The sequence below is a fragment of the Podarcis muralis genome, chromosome 4 (assembly GCF_964188315.1).
Source record: "Podarcis muralis chromosome 4, rPodMur119.hap1.1, whole genome shotgun sequence".
Classification (NCBI taxonomy): domain Eukaryota; kingdom Metazoa; phylum Chordata; class Lepidosauria; order Squamata; family Lacertidae; genus Podarcis; species Podarcis muralis.
Genome location: NC_135658.1, coordinates 47,956,210 through 47,983,559, shown reverse-complemented (window position 1 = coordinate 47,983,559; position 27,350 = coordinate 47,956,210). Strand labels below are relative to the sequence as shown.

Sequence of the window (27,350 nt, the reverse complement as noted above, 5' to 3'; positions counted from 1 at the left end):
GAGCAGCTACTTCCGGGTTAGCGGAGCTCGTAACCTGAAGCGTTCGTAACCAGAGGTACCACTGTATTAATTATTATATTATTATTATGAATAGGGTGATATAGTATGGAAACTGTAGCTTGCATTTTTTAAAAATAAAATTTTGCATTAGTAGTAGTAGTAGCAGTAGTAGTAGAATGTAGTAGCTGTGAAGTGCAGAATAAGGACGGGAATCGACTGATGGCTGACATAAGTGAAGTAAAACACATCTAAAGTGGGGTGGGAGTGACTGTAAGGCCATTAAGTCCAGAATCTAAAATTGCCCCCATGGCTAGGTTCTTCCTCCACTGTCAGAGGCAGTATGAGTACCAATTGCAGGAATTCACAGGTAAGTGAGTGCTGTTGTGCTCAGCTTGCATGCTTTCCCCACACATTTGGTTGGCTGCTGTGAGAACAGAATGCTGGACTAGATGGAACATTGGCCTGATCCAGAAGGCTTCCCTTTGTTCTTATGCCTAAGCGCACAACTGCTTATTTTCTTTTTACCTTTATAATACCTGTTACGGTCCATGATTAGCTACCTCATTGTATTATATAATATGTATTTTAATGCATTTTAATACTTCCAAAAATCTTTCAGGGTTGACAACTGGTAAAAAGTGGAACAATCAGAGAGCATATTCACTATTCCCCAGTTTAATCATATGCTGGGTTTATGCAGATTTTCCTGGATAAATTAACCTGTACTCATTTATTAAGGTTAGTTAACACATTAATTCCCTGGGGAGGCAGATTTACTACAGGTTTTAAAAATTGCTTTTCCAAGTTAGTTCAGAATTGGTTGGGAGCCAGCTGAGTCCCGCTCTGAAAAGAGATGGTGCTTTAGCTGAATGCATTCAGTAATGAATTACGTGCATTTTGAGAACAAGAAAACATTGCATTGGGAAGCTCTGATATATATGAACTCTGCAAGAAATGCAGCAGTATATATAATGACCTTTAATAGCAGTGTTGTCATATGAAGAAAAAATTCAGAAACTGGGTAAGCCCAGACTCAAATCTCCTGACCTAGAGGACGAAGGAATGATAACCCAAGTTGTCATTGACCCTGGCTGCCCAGAAGGCACTCTGTGCTGTTGTTCATACAAGAAGGGATTGTTCTTGAACAGCTTCTTCAATGCACTAAGAGGGAACATTATTATTATTATTTCCAATTCTTCCTCGTTTCAACTCCTGTCTTGCAGATTACCTAGGCAAGCTGACTAATCAAAGCATGAGTGCCAGGGGAATCACAGTCTGACAACGTTGAGTGATGGTTGGCACAGGTAATTGCTGATTGGATTGAAATTGATTGCCATTCCTCACTGGCACATGAGAAGCTAACAAAGATTCACTGGCCACAATCCAGTGCACATTTATGTGCACTTAAGTCCCGCTGACAACTGCTGCTGTGGCCTCAACGTCAGACGAAAAGATGGTAGCAAACGGAAAGTGCTCATCATGGAAGGATTATTTTTCAGGGCATGTAGCCTGGGAAAGTCTGTTCTCTCTCTTGAAATTGCCTTTCTAATGATTAATTGAGTGTTTACATCTAGAATCATGGACAATCTTTATCTCTTTTAGTTTTCACCTGCCTCCAGTCTTGCTTTCTCATTTATTCTTTCCTTCTTTGTTCATATCCCACAGAACTTTTGCCAGGGCTCACTTCATATTCTTCCTTGCAAGTATTCATACTTGGAACATCTCTAAAAATCACACCTATCATCAGGTTGCCAACCATGCTACATACCAATGTCATATGCAAAGGAGTCATTGACTTCAACAGAGCCATGCAGGATTTCTTTCAGGAGATATGCCTGTTTTCCCACTTGTGTACTGACAGAAGGGCCGGTGCGCCTGTAAAAGTCACAGTTCTTCACAGAATTGAGCATTAAGGCTGATTTTGTTACCCAGGAGGGAAGGAACCAACATTTAGGCAACAATAGGAAATCTCTATAGTACTTTCTAATGTTCAAACTGCATTCACAATGCATTGTCATCCTCCACATACTGGGGATGGTATCAGTGAGTTGGAAGAGACCTTAAAGGTAATATATTCCAACTCAATACAGGAAATCCACTTCTACAGCATCCGTGATAGGTAGTCATCCAGCCACTGCAGGCAGAGAGATAATAACAAGTCTAAGACTACTGACTGCATTCATGAACAGAAGTGAATTCAGAATTGTGCTTCTATTGCTGTTTAAGCTACCATCCTACAATAACTTTTAATAGTGCAAGGGATTATAGGCATCACATGTATCTTCTCCAAATAAAAAACAGTTGAATTGGATACATTTTTCAGGGGAATCATCTTATTTGTCTCTTTATTCAATACAAGGAATTATGGGATATCCACAACATTTTGCTAGGAACCATTCGGCAAAAGCCAGACAACTACTTAAATCACAACAGAGCAATGTGTGTGCCTTTGTGCTTACGAAAAATGTGACAATATTTCTAGTGCTTTAATACCTGTTTTTATGTATTTTTCTCATTTGGTTGCAAATTGCTTTGAGATTTATGAGAAATAAATTAATACAAGATATAATACTAATACCAATACTACTACTAATGTTACAATGAGTTAATACTCATGCACAAATATAGGCTAAATATCACACAGTCTGTTGTGTTGTTCTTAAAATAGGTACAGATCCCTTGTGTGTTTGGAGGCGAGGGTGTACTTGTGAACACAATGAAATCAACGGGCTGTTGGTGAGTGACTGTTTCTTCTGTTTAACGCTGAACATTAGAGGAATGGAGACTAAATCACTTGTGTCAGGATGATATTAGTAAACTGAAGGTCACTTTCAGCATACTTTAGCATGCCTTGGAGGCAATACTGATAAGGAGAAAGACAAAAGGACAAAGACAAAATTAACTTTTAATTTCCCACCAAAGCTACAGCTGACAGAAAAAGGGAGATGACTGGGATTGCTTGCAACATACCGTATAGGATTGTATATTAAATAGCTTATCTGATTTAGCTCATCACAGATACTGAGCATGTAACTATTTATAAGCATTTATATATACACTCAAGTACATAGCGTGGTAAATATTAGTGACACATTTCATATCTCTTTTCAGTGCCAATTCCTCTTGCTCTAAATTAGATGAAGATATAAACAAATCAGATATATTAATTTTCTCTTGAAGAACCTTTCATGATTGCTTACCAAGAAAAGTTATTTACATGTTGATAAAAGGCGTTATTTAACACAGTGTGTGGTAATTTCCTCTAACTCAAAGGCATTAGGTGCCTCAAAGAGCACATTTTCTGCCTTATGTTCTAGTCCTCATGAACACATACATTCAAGAGGAAGAATTTTATTTGTTGTTCTGATTTATTTGTATGAAGCCAAATATTAAACAGTGAAATTATTTATGTTTAACATATGGTGAATTATGCATGCCTCTTAAAAGTAAGGCATATGCCTTAGGGAAAAGTCAGGTTCATGCATTCAAAGTTATTGTCTTATCTGACTGCGGTAAATCATGCATGCAAATCGTGAATTAAAGCTTTAATGACATAGGATCTGCGAACAATGTTGTAGTGTAGAGAGCAGAATGCAGATCCCATTCCACTGACCCTTCCCTCCATATTTCCAGATTCCCTTCACCTGTCCAACTGTGAGTCACAGCATGCCATGGCTATTGAGCTCCCTACCTCAATATTTTTTTAGTACTGTAAACCTTGACGTTTTGCCTGAGCCTGATTACATCTCTTTCTTATGTATGTTTGTGTGGTGCTATTTTAGCTACAGGACCAGGACTTAGAGAACTTAGCTTACTATATGATATTTTAAAAGCGGAAGAATGATGTATGTGTCATGTCTCAGATGGAGGAATCCTTATTAAAGGAGGATGCCATGTCCCAGCTGGGGATGGTCCCCTCAGAGGAGGTCCTTGGCCAAGTCCTGGGTCAGGCTCCCTCTGGTTGCAAGGAGCTGGGATCCTGCAGTGAGGCTGAGGAGGGGCCATCCACACCCAAGATGAGTTCAGCCTCAACACATTGAAGCCAAATGAGTTCCAAGCCCAAAGGAAAGTAGGAGGTGCCATAAACACTGGATGGAAACCTGATTCTGAGCAAGTGCATGGATACAGGCAATGGCTCTTCAGGAGCAACAGTCTCCTTGGAAATAAGACCCGCCTCTTAAGGAAACCTCTGGAAAAGGGGAGTTAATAGGAGTCAGCTGAGGCTGTGGTGTGGTTCCATCAGCACCAGCTTAAACCCCCAGTGCTGAGCTGGAAGAGCTGCTAAACCAGCTCTGTGTCCTGCCTGCTACTGGGTTGCCTGTCTATGCCAAATCTGGCTGTGGACTGCTGTAACCTTGTCTCTTGCCTGACCCTTTTGAGCTCAGATAGCTTGGTCCCTGACTTTGAACTGCTGTGACTTTGCTTCTCGACGGAGCCTTTGCTTTGGACTCTGCTTGCTTGCGCTCTGACCTGGGACTGACCCTCAGTCCTGCTTTGGTAATGCTGCTTTGCCAGCAAGTCCCCTGTTTGCTCGGAGAGCCACCAATAATGCTTCTCAGCTGGGGCAACATTTGGTCTTAGGCTGGCCTGGGTTGGGTGACCCCAAACATCTTTATGAAAAAGGAGTAGGCTGTATTAAATACATATCATTACAATATCTTGTGTGGGTTCATGACCTGCTTAGTTGAGCTTATCACTTTTAAACATTTTGCCCTACTGCCTTAAATCCACCTGTTGATTTGCTAACAATCTTGCTATGTCTGTATATGGAAAAAACAAACAAACCCCACAGCGCTGTAGTGCCGAAATAGATACAGTAGGGGTTAAATGTGAGAGCTTAAAGTAGCTCTCACATTTAAGAATATATTTTCTGTATAAAAACAGGCTGGGCTTATTGCCATAAGCACACTCAAGAGAGTCATGAAGAATAATTGTGTGAAGTTCTTATTTTCCTTCAGAGCAGCAATGAACAGTTCCTAAAGGGGAGGGGAATCTTGTCAGAGAAGATGGGTAGTTTAAAATAGCATCCATTTTGGTAGGTGGTTTTCTCAGATTCCAACAGAAGGAGGTCAGATAGACAGATAATACAAACAAGAGGGTCTTGTGTCACTTCTCTTTCCCTTTTCCCTTTTAAACTTGTCTTATTTGGGGGGGGGAATACATTTCACTACCTCCCAACTAAATGTTTTCTGTAAGGAAACGGCATAAATGTGGACAGGACCAAAAAGAACATAATGAAAGCAAATTCAGGAAACAAAATCTACAGCACATATAGTAAATGCATGCAGGCTTTGAGTTCTCCAGAGCTCTTCATCAGGCTACAAAAGTAAACAAAGAAGCAGGTGGGACAGAATAGTCTGGCTTTTTATGACTTCTGAAGAGTCTTAAGGTGGGATTTAATATTGGGCTGCACCAAGGCCTTTGGCCATTTCCCGTCTTTGGAAATACAATAACCATCTGTTAGTCTTCCTCCATCCTTTCACAAAACAGACAGGTTCCTTGTTAGGTAGGAACAGAGAGAAAGGTGCTGATTAACTTTAGTTGGTGTGCTAGTTTAAAATGTCAGCAGAGGTCAAATTAGGTAGCTTTACCTAGCAGTTCAACTTTGGTAGCAGAATATAGGTATCTACCCAAAGACACAAATGTAACTCTGTGTGATAAAGAAGGTTCCCTGATTCTGCAAAGTGTTCTGCCCATGTTCAAGCAAATGTAAGTAAACCCTCCTGAAAATCTTCTCCACTCAGCACAAGGGAGGGTTGGGGAGTAAGCAGGCAGGCTGATGCGTAGTGACATTGCGGGTGGGACTTGCATGTGGGCTACTGTCCCACCCACAGTTTTAGCCTATACATGTTGAGGTAAAATCCAGAACACACCTTCTAAGTGATAGTTAATGGATTTCCAGTTATTGTTCCTATACAATATTCTTAAAAAATGCAGAAGCATCTAGAGCTACAAATTTCAGGTCCAATATTTTATTATGCTATATATTACATCTCCAATATCATTCATTTCTTATTTTAATCTTTTGTTCATACTATTAAGGGTAGGGGTGATAAGGTAAGGAAACTGGAGCTTGTGGGGTTTTTAAAAAAATCTTGCATACTGTTAATTCAAAAGTCTGCCTTTTGAATTAAATAAATAAACTTCCCATTTATGCAATGCATGAATAGAACTATTTACAACTGTGGTTCTCTTTTAAGAGAAAACTCCTTCTTGCTAAAAAAAATTTACTTATTTTTTTCAAATTTAAATAATAGCTGTGCAATAGTTTTGAGAGTATCCAGAATGCTTAAGTAACAGTTCTTGAGCACACTATGCTTTCAAAATATTATTGGATGTAGATGCTGGTTCCCCCACTCCCCATTGTTTAATTAACAAAGTGTTGGCTAAATTATAAAATTATTGAGAAAGCATGAAGACATTGAGAAGATATTTGAAAGTCACTCCTTGTCAGCACTATGCGTTAACACCAACAGGCCTGGCAAACAACTGGAATGGTTTGAAAGGGAGGACTTGAATCCCATCAAGTATTTAATCAATGCCTTCATGCTTTCTTTTTCTGTACGTAGTTTGCTTCTCAGGATGCACCTGTATAATTATTGTCCTAGGAGATGTGATTCTGAAATCCTTTCCTGCTGCATAAACATTTGTTAATTGTATCTTGGGACCAGGATGAATTCTGATCTAAATCATGGCCTGTCCAGGCGATGTTCCCAGATAAGAGACAGGGGATTACATCTGGAATTGGCTTATTTGTCTGCATTTCTCCCTTTGTTTTTACATATTGGACTCTTAGAGGACATTCAGAGGTGCATCCACCTCTTAAAAAAAATGTTTAGGGGTACTCTCATTTTCCTACTTGTATTGAAATATTGCCCCTCAATGATGCCAAACGTAGATTCACAAAATGTTTAGAGGTATGTGTATGCCGGCGTCCCCCCAGAAAAAAAGCAGTGGGTGCATCTCAAAATTAGGCATAGGGTCCCGGTTGCAACAGCAAAAAAAAACCCCACAGAAAAATCAAGCACAAGTAAATTCATCTTTGCTCATAAAGGCCTTTTAGGGTGATTGAAATATTGTTTGAAGCCCATCTGTGCTCTCCTTGTTCCCTGCCAGTTTTTCTACCCGATCAGCTGCTGCACCATTCTTTACTCTTTCTGGGAGTGTCACAGTGATGGTGGTGGTGTTACGATGCTGTACAGCAAATCATGCCTGGCTACATGATGACGTCACAAAGACAAATCAAAATAAGGACAATGCTTCCTAGTTCTCCTGAATGGGTGAACACATTTGCCTTCTTCCATGATTTTACCCTAAAAAAACAAAGGGGGGGAAGCAACCTTAAAATGTGTGTGTCCTTTTTTTGTTTCTGCCCAAAGTTTTCTCAAACAGCACCTCCCTTATGCCTAAGCTGTACTATTATGGTGCACTTTAAATTGCTTGCTTTTTAAATCAATAGCAAGATTAGATATGAGTTGATATGATTGTGTTTCAGATATTTAGTTGGCCATCATTGGATCAGTTTGGTCTTAAAGCTACAAGCTACTGCCAACAAATGGGGCAGCGGGAGAAACGTTGTCCTTTTTTACTTTTTTTAAGAACATGAGGGCTCTCCTGGATCAGACCAAAGGCTCATCTAGACCAGGAGCTTATAGGAAGTTCAAAAGCAGGACCTGAGAACAATAGTACTCTCCCTTCTTGTGATTACCAGCAACTGGTCTGCAGAGCTGGAATGCCTTCAACAGTGAAAGTAGAACATAGCCATCGTGGCTAGTAGTCATTTTTACAACAGAGAAACAATTATATGATCTTAAGCCTACACATGTACATTTTATTTGTATGCCACCTTTCCATATTTAAAACCATGCTCAAGGCAGCTTACAATATGGGGGGTGATACATAATTACAAACATAACAAAAGTAGTCAAGCAATAAATAAAACATCAAAAAGTGCACGACCAAATTGAACAATTTCCACATAAAATAAGAGCTAAAATAAACATAAAAAATAATATAGATAACCGCTTAAACAATGTCCCAGCCAAGAGTGTTCAGCAGCCTCAGCTTTTGGAGCTGGAATCAATGAGGCCCCACCCTCCTAGGCCAGGTGGGAAAAGTCCTGCAAGGCAGGGAGCCAGTCGTTCAGGACTCACAGCCAAGATATGTTCAGTGAAAGAACTAGTGACAAATTTACAGCTGAATCCCTCCTATACATTTATTTACTGAGCAACAAGTCCCAACATTTCAACATCACATTTCAATGAAATATTGTATCAGACTACATTATCTTTATATAGTTTGTGTTTACTGGAGATGCCTTTTTGTTTATGGATTTTAGATTATTGTTTTCAGACCAAACATACAAAGAAATCCAGATATTTTAGCACATTTGTATAGGTGTGTATCCATTCTACATGAGAACAGCAGACCAAAATATATCACATAGCACGTGCTTTGAGGATGGCACAATGCATCAGATTTGTGCTGACTCTGGTGGAGTTATCAAATGTCTGATTGAGCCCATGGAAAAACGCTTATCTAACTCCCACTGGACAGCTTCCTTCTTCTTGAGCTGGGAGGATAAAGCTTTCTGCAAAGTCTTGTAAAACAGCAAGGTGCATTAAGTTAAAGCAACTCACCAGTGGCTTCAACCTCTATGTCTAGCACTAACTCAGCAGATGATTAGAGGACTGTGTGACCCTTGGCAGCTTTACAGGGTCATATTTTGACATGGCTGAACTGTTCTTGAACAATTCCTCCAATGTGCTAGGTACAAACAGTCTTTTCTTCAGCCTCAAGCATGCATGTCTTATCTTTCCTACCTTTTTTTTTTTAAAGAAGCATGGCTATTGAAATATACTGAAGGTTAACTCAGCTTCTTGCTTATGTTGGTTTTCTGTTTCCATTCTTCTGCTTGGACAACAGCTCATCGTGATCTTTACTTCCTTTTTTAACTTCTGTAAAGGAGCCATTGCTGGCCCTGAACTGCAGTTTTGACCCTGATCCTGTAAATGGTGATATTTCATGCTGTATCACCAGTTTAAAACACCAGTTTAATGCACCAGTTTAGTACCGCCAACCAAGAGACAACTTGGTGTAATCATTTAGAGACAACTGCATAAGAGAAAGTTAGTTTTAGGATGAGAAACCTTTCTTCTGTTCCTACTAGGCCTATTTAGTGGCAGTAAGGAAGCAGAGAGTGTTGGGTGGCCAGCAGGGCCAGCCCACCTATGAGACAAGGTGAGGCAGTTGCCTCAGGGTGGCAGGTTCCTGAGAGTTGGGAGGCATGGTAAATTTGACCTCTGCTCTGTGGAACACGTCCTGTGCTTGTTGACCTTCACGACCTCTCTCTCCACTGAGCAACTGCTGCTGTGTGCATGCACCTGGTGACCATGCGTGGTGGGTGCATGGGTGGCGGGCATGAAGCAAAGAAGGGGACAGTGGGCAGACACGTGGCAGTGTGTGCACAGCAAAAGAGGCAGGAAGGAGTACTTTTTGTTTTGCCTCTAGTGGCAAAATGTCCTCAGTCAGCCCTGGTGACCAGCTACCAGTGAAGTCTAAACTTTGGGAATGGCTCAGTTGAACAGACCACTGTACTTTCAGTGTAACAAGGACAACAGCCTACCCACAGATTGCAGGACGTTTATTGCATTTCTTTTTAATAGCATTGAACATATCTAAAATTGTCCACAGTGGCAGAGAAGGGCAATTACTGAGACCATCTATTTAGAACCTTAATGGCATCCCTATTTCTCTGTTACCCACATTACAGTTTCATCAATGGCTTCGGATGCAGCAGAGAATTTCAGATATTACCAGAGCCATCTTACTTTGCATCACAAATGCTCTTAGACATTTGGTGCTGTTTTCTTTGAAGTACTTCCCTAGTGTACCCTTGTTATAATTTTTAAAGCTTTATTACTAATTTCTGTGTCAGAGTGATAAAAGATGAATGGTCAACACATAGCTGTGTTAACGATGCCAACTGAGGACATGATTTATTAGTGAATAACATTACTTTCCATAATGATTTTTGTATAAAACATATATAGCTAGACTAGAACATTAACTTCACATGCAAATATTGCCAGCATATTTCCTCCCTGTTAAAAAGTAGCTGGAAAAATACTAAGTGTGAGGCACAAATATAGACTGAACAGCCGTTGTTTTTACACAGTTTGAGAGGGGCTGTAGCTCTATTCAAGCCTTATTATTATTATTATTAAAATTTGTATGCTGCTTTCCCATATAAATATATATATAAATAATATAATATAAATAATAAATAAATGCAGCTTACAACAAAACAAGTTCCAAATATTTTAAAATAAAACAATATTTAAGCTCTTAGAAAAACAATATTGATTGGAGGTCTAGTCTGCTTACTTCAGGGTGAGTCTCACAAAAGATGGTACTTTCAAAGGGATTACAGCTACTCTAGAGTAAGGATGCATTCACATATATAGATGCGTCATCTGATGCCTGCATCATGAAATGATAACTTGCACGGGTGAAACAGCCACCACAGACCATACCCCACACACAGAACTTTCATGCACATGGCATGAACTAACTCAAACAGAATATTTTTCAAAGCAGAAAGTCCGTACTTCCAGCTTCAAGTAACTGAATATAGGGGTAAACACAACCATCATTGCACATTCATAGAATCAGAGGTAGATGCAGTGAGGGCTTGTAGCTCCAGCCTCCACACCTGCATCTGGTTCCATCCATATGTTTGTAAGCAGGGGAGGATTCTGACTGGGCCAAGGTCTGCCCCCCTGTAAGAGTTCTATGGGCATACATGACAGTACCAAAGGCATGGATAGTGGGGGGAATTACCCATGGGTTGCTAGCCTAGAGAGAATGAAAGAGAGCAAAACGATGAGGATGGAGAAAACTAAAGTAGTGCAAAAGAGGTCTATTTCTCCCTACGTCCAGTCCACTGAGGCTTCAGCAGCTGTGGAAATCGATATAGATATTCAGCAGTAAATAGAATCATAGAATTGTAGAGTTGGAAGGGAACATGAAGATCATGCAGTCCAACCCCCTTCCCTGATGCAGGAATCTTTAGCCCAACCTGGGGCCCATGACCCTGAGATTAAGATTCTCATGCTCTACCTTCTGTGAAGCCAGCAAGTGAGGAGGTTTGGGGGCCTCACAAGGGAGCATCAATTACAAGCAAGTGTTAAACTCTTCAGGTGTTTTTTTCCTTAAGCGGTCTCCACTTTTTCTGTGAATGGTGGGACCCAGTCTGAGTTGAGCCTGGAAGCTTGTCCATCTGTCTAATTATGTTGCCTGACGCACGTTAAAAAATTACAACAAAGGAGCATATGAATCAGAAAGCTATAAGGTGTGTGTGTGTTATTGTTGTTTAATCAAGTGATTTCAAGCATATATATTTTTTAAAAAAATCATTTCTTCCAATTACAAGCTGTGTTGAATGGCAGATTGCATCATTTCTTTTGAAAGCCATGTGTAAAGACATCACGGAACTGAAAGATGGTCTGCTGAGAATAATGAAAGAAATGTTGTTATAAAATTAATAATAATAGGCCCCAGTCAAGTATCTGAATTTGTAGGTTTAGCAAAAACACTAATTAAGCTCAGGTTATTTCTGTTTTTCAGTCATAAACTATGCTATTATTTGATCATTCTGCTCTTAATGGTGTAGCTATGATGTTTCCTGCTATGCATTGCTGGTTTCTTTTGTCTGTTTATGGCTGGTAGCCCAAAATCAAGGGCAGCTTGAGAACCTTGCCTACAGCAAAAGAAAAAAGAAAGAAAAACTTTTCAACAACCTGTTGGCACAAATGCAAGAAAAAGAAAAAGGTTAGAATTTGTACTGCATTTCTTCAATCTTTGAATTAGAGCTTCTCCTGATATTAACATCTTTTAACAGCTGATCAGATCCTTTAGAATTCTGGCTGAATGTAAACCAGGATCTCCATGCGGAAGCCAGTGTGCAATGGGAGAGAGAAAGGGAGGCGTGAGGAAGGGCTGTGCATCTACGGTGCTTCAGAGGCGATGAAGTCAGATGTCTAAACACAGAGGGCTTTGCATTTTTTTCACAAAAACCTAAAAAATCTCCCTATGAAAATGAGACACACAGCTTCTTTACTTTTTGTGAAACAATATTCAACCTCAGTAGACCATGTTGACCAGTTTAGTTTTAACCAATGAAATGGCAGTTCTGTCACTGGATTTCTCACAATTCCCAGTGTTTCACAGTTTCACAGGGCCTACTAGATTGTTTTGGTTCATAGCATTGGCTTGATGCCCTCAAAATGTCCTTCTCCATTGAAGGGAACTGGGAGCTCTATGGCTGCAAGGAATTACTGATTCAAGGTGAACAGGCATGATACAGAGAACCCCAAGCCTACCAGACATCTTTATTACAAAGCATATAGAGACAATAGACTGAATACACATTTATTGGATACATATTTACTGCGAAGGATCAAATACACAGACTACAGTAAAAGTACAAAGTCTATTTAATTTCTGCTAAAATCAATGGAACAAGCACACATTTAAGAACTTATCTCACTCTGATTTCAACAGTAAGTAAGCATGTTTATTTTTCTGTAGGCTGTGCCCATTATGTTTTGCCTTTGGCTGATGTAACACTGAGTTTGAGGGAACCACAAATCTACTTACAATCCGTCATTAGAAATGATTAATTAGAATCTGTAGGAACTGTTGGTTATTTCTGGCACTGCTGGGAAGTACTTTATCCCAGAGTAAAAGTAATTTGCCCCAATTGTAAATTCTGCAAAAGTTGTGCCATGCACAAAATCAGAAGGCTTTGGACTTAGTGGAGGTGTGTTAAGAAAGGCTCAGAGCCACTGTCAAGACTTAGTTTTGTCAATCTTAGTTAAATGTTGATGGTAGACAGTCAGTTTCACCTCAAAATGGATATTTTTAAAATTCCTTTTTTATTTAGCAGTTTTAAAGTTTAAAGGTTGTACACTGGTCTAACCATACCATTTGTCAGGCAAGATAATGTAGAGTTGATATTCTTTAATGGCTAGTAAACAACTCTTTATGAGATCTGGCTGTAAAAATATGGGTTCTTGTCACCAATATATCTCTGCAATGTTCTGAATGTAGGGGAAACTATCGGAAGTTTGGAGAATGTGGCACACCTTTCCCACATCAGCCTCCAGCTAGAATGATGCAAGCTAGATTTATGTGCAGAGAACAAAAGGAACATGTTTGGCACTGATAGAGAAACACACAGAAATGGATTGAGTAAGCTGAAGGCAAAATCTCCTGAGGTGTTGGGCTGTCCCTCCTAGCTGATCTGATGTGGGCCACTGGATTGATGCTTATAGAAGTATTTAAACTGTCTCTGCCTATGTTTGGTTTGTATATTTGAAGCTAGCAGTACAAAATCCTTTTCATTCCAGAGCATCTGTTCCACCTCTTGTAAGCAGCATGCCCACCTCCATCTCCTTGAAAGATTCCATCAACGGTGTCTCCAAAAAAAATTTACATATCACTTGGGAAGACAGGTGAACTAATGTCAGTGTACTGGAAGAAGCAAAGATCACCAATGTCAAAGCAATGATTCTTCATATCAACTTTGCTGGACTGGTCGTGTTGTTCAGATGCCTGATTATCATCTTTCAAAGCAACTACTCTATTTCCAACTTAAGAATGGAAAGAGAATTGCCGGCGGACAACAAAAGAGGTTTAAAGACACTCTAAAATCAAAAAAAACAACAACAGTATAAGCATGGATAATTTGGAAACACTGACCTGCAAGCTCTCCAATTGGAGAATAGCCTCCACCAAAGGCGTCTTGGATATTGAAGAATCACAAACTCAGGATGAAAGGGAGAAACAAGATAAAAGGAAGGCACGTTTGGCAAATCCTCACCATGATCAACTCCCACCCAGAAACCTATGTCCCCACTGTGGAAGGACGTGTGGATTCAGAATTGGCCTCCACAGTCATTTACGGACACACCATTAAGACCGTATTCATGGAAAATAATCTTACTTGGCTACAAGTGATTGCCAGAGAAAAAATGAAGAACTGGGTCCATGCGATACAATACGTTAAACTCTAATTTTTGAATTTTTAAAATTTGAATTGAGGAATCTTACGATTTCATGTCACATAACAGTCACATACTGGCTGTAAAATATACTTGTTTTACATTCCCCTGCAAAAGACAAAGCAAAAGCATTACAGTTTAGACAAAATTAAAAGTGGGCATTCTTAAGGAGCATTAATCAGAGAATTAATGTACTTGCCACTTCCAAAGATGCAAAAGAGTATTGGGTCATCTTCGTATGATTAGTCATTTGCAAAAGCACATTTACTACTGGAAATCACTGGCAAGTCCCCAACACCACCCATTTTGATTTGAAACTTTAAATGCTTGTTCCCACAAAATCCTTCATCCTTCAGCAAAATGGATGGCTGGAGCTTGTTTGGTGCTAATTATGTTCTGTGGTCTACCAAGACTGAAGTTTATTTGTTTTGCAGCTGCCACAGGACTGTTACTAACAAATTAGCTTTCATTTATTTCAAAGAGGGCACTAGCACTGGACAGAGAATGTTATGGTCCCACATGGAGGTTACTGAACAGCACTTGCATGTCACTTCAGCTTTGCAAAGTCTGTGTATTTACTTTTTAAAAACATAAACCAGTTTTCAAACAGAATGGCCCCCAAAGTGGTTTACTAAAATGAAGACAAACAATACAATTTTAGCATCAGATTAAAAGCAAACATTTCTTTATATTGTAACAGTAAATTTGATTTATAAATTGTTTTCTGTTTATATTTGGCTTTCTGTGTGAATAAGATGCTTGCTGTTGGTCCAGCCTCTACCAGCCTGGTGTTCATGAAACTTCGAGGGGGGGGGGGGACTATGAATGGTCATGGTGTGGAAGAGGCAATGTAGTCAGTTGTAGAAGCATCTGACCTGGTATTAGTTCTGGAGTTTGGCCTTATTACACAATCTATTCTGTACCGCTCCATCTAAGCTCCTTTGCTGATCTAGCTATTTGGCCTATAATTCCCTTGGTGGTCAAAGGTTGGGGAAACTCACAGGCTGAATCAGTGTCTGGTAGTTAAAGTTCTGGTGAAATCCTTTTGCTCTGCCATTCAGGAGCTAAAAATGCAAAAAGTACTAGATAGCTGATCCAAAGGTCTCCAATATATTCCAAGGATGTTGGTTTCAGCTGGACTCAGCACTGCATGCTCCAATACATGTGTCTCATATGACACTGTTTGCGTAATCAACGGAGCAACTCCCCACCGACTATAAACAGTATACTTTACTAAGATAGTTTCATAGAAGTCACTTATAGGGCGTACTGAAACAAAACAAAAAACCTGCTGTCCTACCCTTGTAATTTTACTAGACCTCTTTTGTGATGACAATTGGTTTTTTGAAATAGAGTTGAACCAGAATGAAGAATCCTTTGTTAGAATTAATACAGAAAGTGGTACTATGAGACTATTCAGCTCCCCCTTCAGCTTTTCTGTGCTGGTCTTCAGAGATGGGGGACAGATTATCTAGAGGCTGCAGGTAAAGTCTCACTAGTAATGTAAAATGACTAGATAGATATAGATAGATAGATATTCTTAACCTATGTGGGAGCAGCAACCTTTGCTAGGAACTCGTACATGGCAGCTGTGGTCAAGTGGATGAAGAATAACCTGAAGCTGCATCCAGGCAAGGTGAACACAATGGCAGTGAAGGACTCATTGGGGCTTGTGAAAAACACAGAGGTGCCTGCGACTGATGGGCTTTTTCAGTCCCCAATGATAAAGCAGGGCAAAGGAGTTAGACAATGTCACTTTCCTTATCTAATTTTTTGGGGATGTGGGTTACTTGCAGAAGAATTCCCAATCAACTTTAATTGCCCAAACAGAAGTTATCAGCATGCAACTGAACACCACTCAAAAACAGAGACCCTAAGCTGCTTCACTTGAGGTTCCCAGATGGGTCATTATTGTCCAGGTTGGGTGGCCACCGGTCAGGGATTCTCTAGCTGTGATTCCTGGGGTTCATTCCAACTCTACAGTTCTATGATTGGAATTCAGCACCCAGGTGTCTAATTGACAGCTGTTTTCAGAAATGTCTTTTTCCAGATGCATCATATTTGCAGATGGAGACCACTTCTTGAGGATAGAGATGTGGCTGGCAGCAGGCAGCCCTGACTTTGTAAAGTCAGTTGACAATGGCAATGTGTGCTACACAAGCTGGATTGGTGCTTCCCAGAATGTAGGGGGTTATAGCTGAAGAAAAAGAGAAGTTTATGGAGACACTACAGATTTCATGATGGATGCAGAATACACTTATTACTTTCCCATGATCTTGTACAATCTGCATCTAACATCTGAATGAAATATACTGAATAAAATGTATACTGAATCCTATCAATTCTATCAATGTGAATTCTAAATCCACACCTCTCCCTGCCTGTTCCCCTCGCTTGTTTGAATAACTGCTTTGCTTTTCAACTCCTGTGTCACCTGGCACAAATACCAGACTGATTGTAAAGCTGACAATAGAGAACTCAGGCAGAGATTAATTACATAGCGATCATATCCAGTTCAGTTTTTTCCTGTTACATAGCATGTATGCATTTCATGTTAGCATGCTGCCTGTTTCACGTGGAAGAGAAGAATATTGGTGACTTGCAAATGAATGTGGGTATGGGCAACAACCCAGTATTCCTTGCTGTCAAGGCTTACACAGTAATTAATAGGTGCAATGAGGCTATTCTAGACTACCAGAGCACCTTCTCTGTCAACTTCCATTGAACTGGAGAGCACCAGTAAACATTGAGAGAGAGAGAGAGAGAGAGAGAGAGAGAGAGAGAGAGAGAGAGAGAAAAGTGGAGCACCTTGATAAATGTCAGCCTCTGACTATAAATTGTGTGGCTCAAGCTGCTTTAATTGGACTAATCCGCATAGCTGGTAAGAATCTGATTTAAGCAGCTGTGTGGTGCAAGCACTCAATCAGAGGACTTGAACTAGAGGTGAAGGAGAGGTGCCAGCTTTTCTCCCATGCCAAAACAAAGCTCCCTGCCAGGGCGATGGCTTGGGGTGAAAGAAATTTGATCCTTGGAACAAAATCCTACAATACTTCTCCATTTATCATTCCAAAGCTAGACTCTGAATTATGAGTCATTTTCTCAGATCACCCAGTAATCAGCAATGTTTCTTGTTTACTTAATTCATTCTTTCGCCTCACTCTATATATGATTTACTGGGGGTGTGCATCAGATTTTGACAAATTCTGAGTTGGTCTGGGCTGATTTGGAAAGGTTCGTGGCTTTTCTAAACCAAAGTTTGGTCTTTCTGAATCACCGTGAAGCAAATGAGGAGCCTCTGGCATGATTTGGAGAGATGTGGAGATTTGGACATCTAAAAAACAACTATGCAGATAGCATGTTTCCAAAAAAATTCAACAATTTATCCTCAAGCTTGCCATATAAGGAAAATGCCATATTGGGAGAGGGTGCTGTGCATTTTCAATGTGCAGAAAAACACAGGAAGGAAACACAGAGGTTGGCTCTGCCAGTTTTAAGATTGCAGGTTTACATCTTTACTGCCACTTTAGCCAGTGAGGACAGATGTAGGCTTGATATATAATATGTGGAGGATAATAAAAGTGACCTGCCTATCAGACGAATGAGATTAATTATAGCTTCCCTTTCTCTGCTGGTAAGTTCTGCTCTGCTGCTTCTTCATAATGATTTGTCTGTGTCTTGCCATTCGTGCAGTAGTCAAGGCAATGGAAGTCAAGAGCTTTTATTTTTTTAAAAAAAGGCAGAAACCTTCATTAGGATTCTGATAAGCATTGAGGTGCACTTGTTCAAATACATCTCTCTTGTAAGCCTGATCCTTGTCACTGATACAAAACCACATATACCAGTTTTATTTTTATTTTTGGCTTTGTGTTTTGAGGCTAAGCAAATGCTTGTACTTATACAGCCAAATGGTATTTCATGTTGTAAGATCATTGGGTCCAGTAGGGCTGTAATGGAGATGAATTAAGCTCTGCTTTGTTTTGGGCCATGGCAACAAGAATGAAAGATGTATTACATTCTAAACCACATGTTTTACAAGGAGCCAAGAGTTACCACAGAAAGTATAAAACATAAATTTGGCATTGATCAGTGTATAGTTATGGAATGAAGTAATTAATTTTTATTGGTGAGATGTCTTCCCACCTTATCTTCTGCATAGTTTTTGCTGTGGGTTAGCCAATTACTTTGTATGGAGGATGGCAACAGGCTGCCTCATGTCCAGAAAGGCAAGGTTCAACATATGTCTTCAAAAACCCATTTCCCTGTGGCCTACTTCTTACCACAAGCAACAGCAACTGAGGTGGGAAATCTGTGGCTAGATGTTACCACTCCAGACAACAGGTGCAAGCTCACCGTAGGTATTTCAACATTGCAGCAAAAATATTTAATTTCTTATAACACATAAGAAACTAGGTGTCAGTGAGAAGACTTAGAGGCTAGCTTTGAGGTCTTGTTTTACGATCAAGTGGTCTATAAATATTATGAAACAAACAAACAGCTTCCTCCCTGGTATGTTACGGTAGCTTACCATATGTTGGGTTGTTGTTGCTGCTGTTGTTAGTGAGACATTGTCTAAATCCCAACCTGCATTCTGAAGTGGCACTGTTTAAATGCAGGGCTAGCCCAAGAAATTTTGGCTTTGCTGTCCAAGACAAAACAACAAATGACATCCCTCTACACACACAGAGAGAGAGACAGAGACAGAGAGAGTCAAGGTGCTTAGCACCCAGGGTGAGTCGAGTTTTTTAGGTATCTGAAAATGAAAAGCCCACAAACACCCCCCCACCCTGGCAGTAACAATAACATGGCACCCAAAATCAGCTGCCTGAGATCTCAGTTTCACTTGCCCAATGCAGGCCTGCTGACTACCATTTGGTCTGGTGTTTGAGAGAACTTCATTACAGTATTTAAACTATGTTAAATCCGTATTTGCTGGGCAGTGTGTGCTCTGATCTCAGCCATTATTTAGCCCTTCTTTTGCTGTGTATGAATGTCAAGATCTGAGCAAGGTTTCTTTATTCCAAAGAGCATCGGACTAGTGTTTCTGCATCCTACTAGGTCAGACCCTAAGGGAAGACATTGAAATAGCTTGCTTGACACCTCTTGAAAATAGCGGTGGGGGGGGGGGGAGGTCTATTTTCACATCTCTTTCTCTTTTGCATAATGTATGATATCTGAATTAACTTTCATGACATATTAACACTCTAGAGCTGACTTAATATATAGTGTTATGTAATACATTATGCATGGCTTGTGCATCAGTTGGGCTGCGATTTCGGCAGCCACAGACTTGAAATGGTCTCTCAGTGACATAACTGTTAAGTAACAATGAAGCCAAATTCTGCATGCTGAATTTTATTTTGCATTGCTTCTTGTTATGTTTGACTTTTCTAATTTACTGAAACCACTAAGATGTAAACTGTGACTCTCCTCTTCATGTTATCCACAAAAAGGAAAGGGGATGGGGGGTGGGATTTCATTCCTTTTCCTTCAAGCTGAGCTAATTCCCTTGACGTCCCATTGTAATTTCAGTCTACAACATCAGAAGCATTATGAATTGTGATATCTTTGCCTGGTACAGGCAATAGGATGTGAAGAGAAAGAACAATGCTCAAATGTTAACATTGTGATTATAATGCGCTATTCACAAGCGTGGAAATGGCATGATCAACATCCCTGCACTTTCACAGAACCACAGAACTGTAGCGTTGGAAGGGACCCCAGACAGATGGCCAGCCAACCTCTCTTTGAAAACCTCCAAGGAAGGAGAGTCCACCGCCTTCCAAGGGAGTCCGTCCCACTGTCGAACAGCTCTTACTGTCAGAAAGTTCTTCCTCATGTTTAGTTGGAATCTCCTTTCTTGTAATTTGAATCATGTTTAATGGATCTAAAAATAGTTACACTGCCAATGCTAAAAAGCTTTTAAGCAGCATTTTGTCAGGATTATATGAATTGGATTGATGCTGAATAAAACATATGCATGAATGGCTATATTTGTTAATTCCAGAAGAGCAGTCTTGTTAGCCTGTAGCAGCAAAAAGGCAGTCATGTGGCCTTAGAGACTCACTGGTATACAATGATAAACTTCCAGAGGAAACAGCTTAATGTGTCCAGTTACTTTGTCCTTCTTCTTCTTCCTTTTCTCTCTTCTCTCAATTATCTTCTATTTGAATTTAGTTTATAGGGTCCTTGTAGCAGATGTATGTTGTTGTTTTAAATCAGTAGCAGTGTACATGTGTTATGTCTTGGTGTGGTGTTGGCAGTCTTTTTTGGGAGAAAGAGGAGGAGGAGGAGAAGAAGAAGGAGCCAGTACTCTTATATGTCTCTTATAAGTCCCATGTGTGGCAACATAATTGCTGCCATGGACAGCTTAAAAAGAAAAAGATACCAGTACTCTGTACTGCTGAGGACAATTAAATAAAATGGAATAATATGGATTGAACCATTTCTTAATGGAATAATATGAAATGAACCTAGAGAACCATGTGTAAAGAAAATAGCTGCTAGCACTGTTCTGAACGAGCATTTGAAAGAGTCCATTTAGTGTTGTAATAAATGATAATCACAACCCTCACCATTCTTTTTTCAGTTGTTTCAATCTCTCATTCCTTTAATTCATCATTTGCAAACAGAGTTTGGAGGGCCCATTTTTGTTCAGTGAGAAGTTGAAATGACCTTTAATATGCAGAAGACATATTTTGCATCTAGAAGGATCCAGCTATGCATAACTATGATGCTATGTAATAATAAATAATTATAATAAAATATGTTGCATCCTTTTTACTCTGTAAAGGTGTGCAGGTATGAATATAATAACCTTTCTTAAAAATATATTCATCCTTGTCTTTCATGGACAAATTAATATCTAAGAATATGAGAGTGATATTCATATGCATTGGTTGTCCTACACAACTAGGAGGCTTTATTGTCAATTTCCAATCTGTATTACTAACCATACCCTTTGCTCCTTTGGCACTAAATGAAGTGTACAGCTATTCTACTAATTAAGCTGCAATTTGTATGTAAACATAATTTTGCCGTTTAGAAAGTTATGAGCAGGCCACTTTTTGAATACAGAGCTAAGAAGTGACTTTCAGGGTCACAGCTTCTCACACTTCCTATGGCTTCTTTTGTTTAATTTGAAATCCTCAGCCTTGCATTTAGCTAATAATTAAATGCACAGTGTTTGATCGCTCAGCCTGCCAGTGAAGTGGCAAAGGCCTTTTTCACATAGTATGCTTTCCTTATGACACATACTGTGATGTGACATCCTCAGCTGGGCTATACAATGCACTTCTAACCCTTTGCAAGTATCCGCTGTTACCATCATTCACACAGGACATCGGTCAAAGGCAAGTGCCAAGTTATTTAAATGCATTAATAAGTGGAGTCAAAGGGTGTCTCTCTGTGTGTGTGTTTGGAACAAAGCTCACTCAGAGAGCACATCTTTTACATGCAGAATACTGTGCCGGTTCAGTTTTCAATTTCAGCAATTATCTTAGGGGTATGGAATTTCTGACCCCTCCCCCCCAGATGTTAAACTACAGTTCTATAGTTCCAATTATCCCTGAACATTGGCCATGCTTACTGGGGTTGATGGCATTTGGAGCCCAACAACAGCTGGAGGGCCACAGGGTCCCCAGCCCTGAAATAACAGGTCTCAGGAACCAGTGCTCTCCTTTCCAGGTGTGGCCATACTCCGCTTGACTTTATTGTTTATTGTTCTATCTGCACCAGACAATCTGTGGTTAATTTAAACTGTGAATGATTGGGAAAAAAATCAAATATCAAGCCATGGTTTTTGATCTTGCCATGTTTTAAAAACCCATAGTTTTTAAACTAATCACAGTACCTGTTTTGGAATAATAAATGGTGGTTTGTTTCAAGGAGGAAGTGGGTGTTTCTAGTCTCCTCCTCATGGCTGCTCTGAGGAAGGAGATGGAAGGGGGAGCATGTGAACACAAGGCTTGTCCAGCCTTCTTCCCTTGGTCAGAAACCATTCTGCTTTTGCTTTTCTTTAGTTGTCATATGCAAACTTCAGTTTTTTGTGGAGGAGAGAAGAGAAAGCTTGAACCCAAGGCTTGACCAAGCTCATCCATGGTTTAGCAATGTGTTTGAACTGAGCCACTGAACTGATTGCAAATATGTCGGCATTATGCCAGTATTGAACATTAATCAAATCATAGCATTAGGTACAAATTATGGGCCTTTTATGACATATATCAATGACTAAGGCTTGGCACGTAGACAAATCAAGCCAAATAAAAGAACCAGATTTCTGTCCCTGATAGTACCAAATGAACAATCTACTATACCTGTTTCCCAGGTAGAATCTGCATCACCCATTGCCACATCTTATATCATTCCAGAGCATCCTCTGACTGTCAGAGTGACTTTCCAGGGAGCACAAGGGATTCCATTAAGGAAGCAGGGTGGGGAAAGCGCTTTTGCATGACTGGAGTTCTGCTTATACAACTTGGGATCCCACCCATTGTTATATATCCTCTCCACTTTCAGCAAATCTGCTTTCCAGCCTTTAAACCTTCTCTACAGCCAACTGGTGTCTTTTCCTAATTTTCCCACCTGTTCAGATAAATAACAAACACAAATTGATTTTGGCTTTCAGCATAGAGGGAGGAGAGAAAGATGACAAACTATTTCTTTCAATGAAGAATGGTTTCTGGGAAGAGAGCATTCTGGAGTGGGACGGAGACAAAACACTGTATCTGGAATTCATTTTCTTCATTGAAGATTTTCCAGGTAATAACCATAAATATTGTAATGTTTATAGCCTTCTTATTTTGTTCTCATTACATTTTAAATCACTGATTCCTAAGGTGTTATTCCTCCTACATACTGTTTGGTCATAATCTTTTGTTGCAGAAAAATGTGAGCCCATTCAGACTTTTTTTTTTTTAAAAAAAAGTCTAAATAAATACCCAGTTTTATCTTTGCTTTTAATGTTTTCACATTTGAATCTGCTGATTTTATATACACTGTTCCCACAGTATGCCATGGTTCAACTTAGCAAACTACAGTGGTACCTCAGGTTAAGAACTTGATTCATTCCGGAGGTCTGTTCTTAACCTGAAACCATTCTTAACCTGAGGTACCACTTTAGCTAATGGGGTCTCCTGCTGCCGTGCAATTTCTGTTCTCATCCTGAGGTAAAGTTCTTAACTCAAGGTACTACTTCTGGGATAGCGGAGTCTGTAACCCAAAGTGTTTGTAACCTGAGGTGTTTGTAACCTGAGGTACCACTGTACTGCCCCATGTGGCATTCCTCTTGAACATACCATGTGGGAAATGATGAGTATACACAGTCTTTTACCATGTGCAACACAAGAGGAATGCTTAAATTGAGCTCAGAAATCAACGAGGAATTATTCTCTTGGTTTCCCCCTTTCTTAATTAAAAAACAAAAGAAAATGCAGGAAGTAAAGAATGACAACATTCTATTGAACGATTCGCCATCCTTTTGATGCAAATATTCATACAAATATTGTATGAATCTTTCCATGAAAATAGCATGTCATAAAAGATCATTATCATTGCAATGGTTACCAAAAAGGATGCCTTAAGGGGTTTTGAACAGTAAAGTCCACAAGGTTCATGCAGAGGTATAATATTTAAACTGGTAAAGCTGCTCACGCTATTTTTAATAGTCCATATCTGTTCATCTGTGTAAATCATGCTTTCAAAAAAGGTTCATTACCAAAAGAACTTTACTCGGGAAGGGAATGTTAATAAGTAATGAAACAAAGAGCTCTGTCATAGAGATTAAGTACCCCTGTGTCTAAGTACAAAGTTCATGTAGCAAAGTGCAGCTGTTACTCTGCTCATAACCCTACAGCAGCCTTCTAACCTCCGTTCAAAATCTGTCTGCTGGCTTTCCTGTTACTGTGCTGACTAGTGCAAGGTCCAGCCAAGGTTCAAAGTTCACTGTCTGAAGGCTTGCTGGCTGTGTCCTTTGTGCAGATCTGACAATTTGCAGATAAGCCACAAATGGCTTGTTTAGATCATTTGCCCATGCAGTGGAGAGAGTTTCCATCCTTGGTTCTCTCATGGAAGCTTAGAAAATACAGAAAGCATATTCAAATAACTACTATGGTAACATACCAGAAATTATAATGCATTTCATTAATGCCTGTGAAATAATGCTGCTTGGTTGGGGTGGGTGAGAGACCCTGATATATAGCACAACCTCCAGAATGTAAACTTGAAATCAATCTAAGCAAATGGGCGAAGAGTTAAATACATGGCTGAAAGCAGATTAATAAAGTTTTTTTCTATATTCTATTTGGAAAGTATTCCAAACGCTCTCACTGTTGGAGTTTTAAGGAAACATGACTTTATTTTCATTCATAACTCGAAATTACATGGGGACATGCTAAATTTGGATTACAATGAATTTTGCCCAGTCAATCCAAAGCACAATTAGTGGTTGGTCTCAGTTGCCAAGCTATGAAAGGGGCAGTGCCAAGCAGACCACTGCCCCTGTAGCTCCTTGGCACCACAGAGGCAAAAGGAAGCTGTGGTTCCTTTAATTATAAGATGTATGTGAAGGGATGAAACAGTTTCAACCACTTTGCCGTTTTGCTTTTTGATTGTTTTAGAAGCTGTTCTCACCAGGAAGTTCTAAAGGTCACAGGAAGTTTAGAAAAACCAGCCCAGGAAATCAAAACTTTAAAAGAGAAAGAAACAAAAAATGTATGGATGACAGAAAAGAAATTTAGCAAATAATAGAAAACAGAACATTAACACAACTTTGGTTTGGTTGAGAAGTTAGGCAGAGAAGTGGAAATACAGTAATGCAGATAGGTAAAACTGGCTAATGCAGTTGATTACCGGTAGTTGCATCCAGAAGAAAGAAGCCTGGATGAAAAGAGCTGCAGTGGTCCAAGACTGTAAAAGCTGAAATGAGATAAATGGAAACTAATTTACAGTGCAATATTGGCTCGGGGAGAGAAATAAACTAGACTGGGTTTAGATGGATTCAAAGAATTGTAGTTTACTCATTGCAGAGCTACAATTCTCAGCACCCTTAACAGACTACAGTTCCCAGGATTGGGGGGGAAGGGCTTAAATGTACTTTAGATGTATAAAGAGCCCAGTATGCCACTACCATGATAGCTTTTCCAGGTGCTGGAATGCCATAAAATACCCTTACAGGAAGAACCTCCAACATTATTTCTGCATCAAGTCTGACACCAATGATGTGGACTATGCATAGCTTGGAAAATTCAAGACACAGAACTGTAATGTAAAAAGAAGAAGAAAAGACCCTCCTTTTAAAGAAAACCAGTGCCTACGTGCATTTAAATGTTAAAAGGGAAACTAGCCCAAAAACAGCCCCAAAGAAACACACACACACACTCCAAATAACAAGCTTTCTCTACACTGCCTGGCCAGGGTGTTGTGCTTGACAGGATCCCAAGATAGCAAGAGCGATTTGTTTTAAATCAGGAGTGGAAATCTTATACCATCCTGTGAGAACAGGATGCTGGACCAGGTGGACCATTGGCCTGATTCACCTGACTCTTTTTATGTTCTTAAGAGCAGCCAAGTTAAAATTTCAAAACTCATGCAGATTCTGGCTTCTTTTGTCTAACCAGCAAATGCACCAACAGACTGCTTCAGAATAGCCAGGTTATAGTGACCAAAGCTTTGATAGCCAACCAATATAGATAGATCATTTTCATCTCGGGTACAGCTTGGCCAGAATGCACCGCTTACTATGCTCAACTTTTCTCTCAGCATCCTACATATGCCTTATCCCAGGCTTTTTCATATCAGCCAGGGCAGAAGGCAGCGTATGGCAAGCTAAGCTAAGACTCTACTGAAAAATGAGAGGGCCATTCTGAAAGAGGAGGAAAGCCAGAAACCGGGTCCTAGATACAGTAACACGCTGCTGTTCTCTCCCGCGTCTGTTGCCTTGCCTTCCTTTCTGGTCCCACTGCTTCCCTTATTAAAATGCAAGCTCCACTCTGCTCCAGGTCACAGCAAAGGCTCCAGCTACCTGACACTTTCCAGGAAGTTCCAAGGTGCATTATGCCACCATAGGGAAGGGCAGGTGCTTGTGGTCTGAATTGCAGCTGCCCGGCAAATACTCCACTTTGCAAATGCCGCAATCAGCTCTGAAAGTTCTTCATTCTGAAATCATCTATTAAATGAAATGCTAACTGCTACCACAGATTCATCCTATCTTTTCAATTCAGTTTGCCCCTCTGATGTTAGAGCACTGTGGGCAAAATTGTACTGAAGAATAGCAGGCAGAATGCTATGGCAAGTTGCTTGACCTGAGCTTGATACGCAAGTGGAAAACAAGAAGTGCAAGAATTAGATTGAAATGGAACATGGGGGAAATAGCCACCCCCCTACTCCTTCCATGCCAAGACCTTGTCCTGTGACATAGGTCACATGCTTCATAAAGGTCTCATGGGTTTTCCTGTGTGGGCCAGCCTTTGGCAAGGACTGAGGGTGCTTTGAGGACTGCTGTGTAGTTATACCTTAAGTGGTGGGCTGAATTAGAGATGGAAATTTTACTTTCTAATGGAATCTTTGCACTAGGTCAGCAGCCGCCCTCACCTTCTCTGGGGCACATTTGGCAGAGTTTTCGCTCTGGGGGGGTTACAGATCAAAGTAAATAACATGATCTCTGCAATTCCCCAGAGGCCCCGTGTTCCTATGAAGTTATCTTCCCACACCTACAGTCGTGCACTCTTGGCTCTGCAGAGCAAGGTCAGAAGAGGCTTCCTTTCCAGACTGCTTCCGTCTTTGAAAAATATACAAAGGGTTTCCTTTTTGCTTAGCAAAAGTCAAAGCTACAAGCTGTGTTACTACAAAACCAGAATGGCAGATTCAAGTCCAAGAGTAGCCTTCTTTTCTGCTGGTTGTGCTTTTCAAGTTCATCCCCACTGAAGCCACAAGCTGGAACAGGAATGGATACGGCAATGTTTCCCAAAGCTTCTTGAATGCAAGCCTATGTTCTGTATATTTACACAAGAATTACCCTGAGCCCTAGATCCATAAATGGGAGGCTTCTTCAGAAGAGCACACTGGTTTTTTTAAAAGCAAATCAGACAAAACAAGACTCAAAGATTCAGCTATATCTTCTCTTTTCCTGTGGGTTTGGGAAGATGGTGAATCAGAGAATTGTAGGGTTGGAAGGGATGCTGAGAATCATCTAGTCCATCCCCCCTGCAATGCAGGAATATGCAGCTGTCCCATATGGGGATCGAAACTGCAACCAGTGAGAATATTAGTAACTGGTCCTCAATTTATTCT

The 27,350-nt window shown here is 40.1% G+C and overlaps 2 long non-coding RNA genes across 2 annotated transcripts in view; one reads left to right on the top strand and one right to left on the bottom strand.

The window, feature by feature from the left end:
• The first annotated feature begins 2,654 nt into the window (after nt 1–2,654).
• LOC114595996 (uncharacterized) overlaps nt 2,655–27,350 on the top strand; it is a 26,018-nt gene continuing 1,322 nt past the window's right edge. The window contains exons 1-2 of the long non-coding RNA XR_003706402.2: nt 2,655–2,736; nt 22,690–22,823. This is a non-coding gene — a long non-coding RNA (uncharacterized LOC114595996). The remainder of the gene's footprint in view (nt 2,737–22,689; nt 22,824–27,350) is intronic.
• Nucleotides 22,776–27,350, bottom strand: part of LOC144327503 (uncharacterized) — a 25,769-nt gene continuing 21,194 nt past the window's right edge. Inside the window, exons 2-3 of the long non-coding RNA XR_013392570.1 lie at nt 24,912–24,977; nt 22,776–24,134 (exon numbers count right to left, since the gene is read on the bottom strand). This is a non-coding gene — a long non-coding RNA (uncharacterized LOC144327503). The remainder of the gene's footprint in view (nt 24,135–24,911; nt 24,978–27,350) is intronic.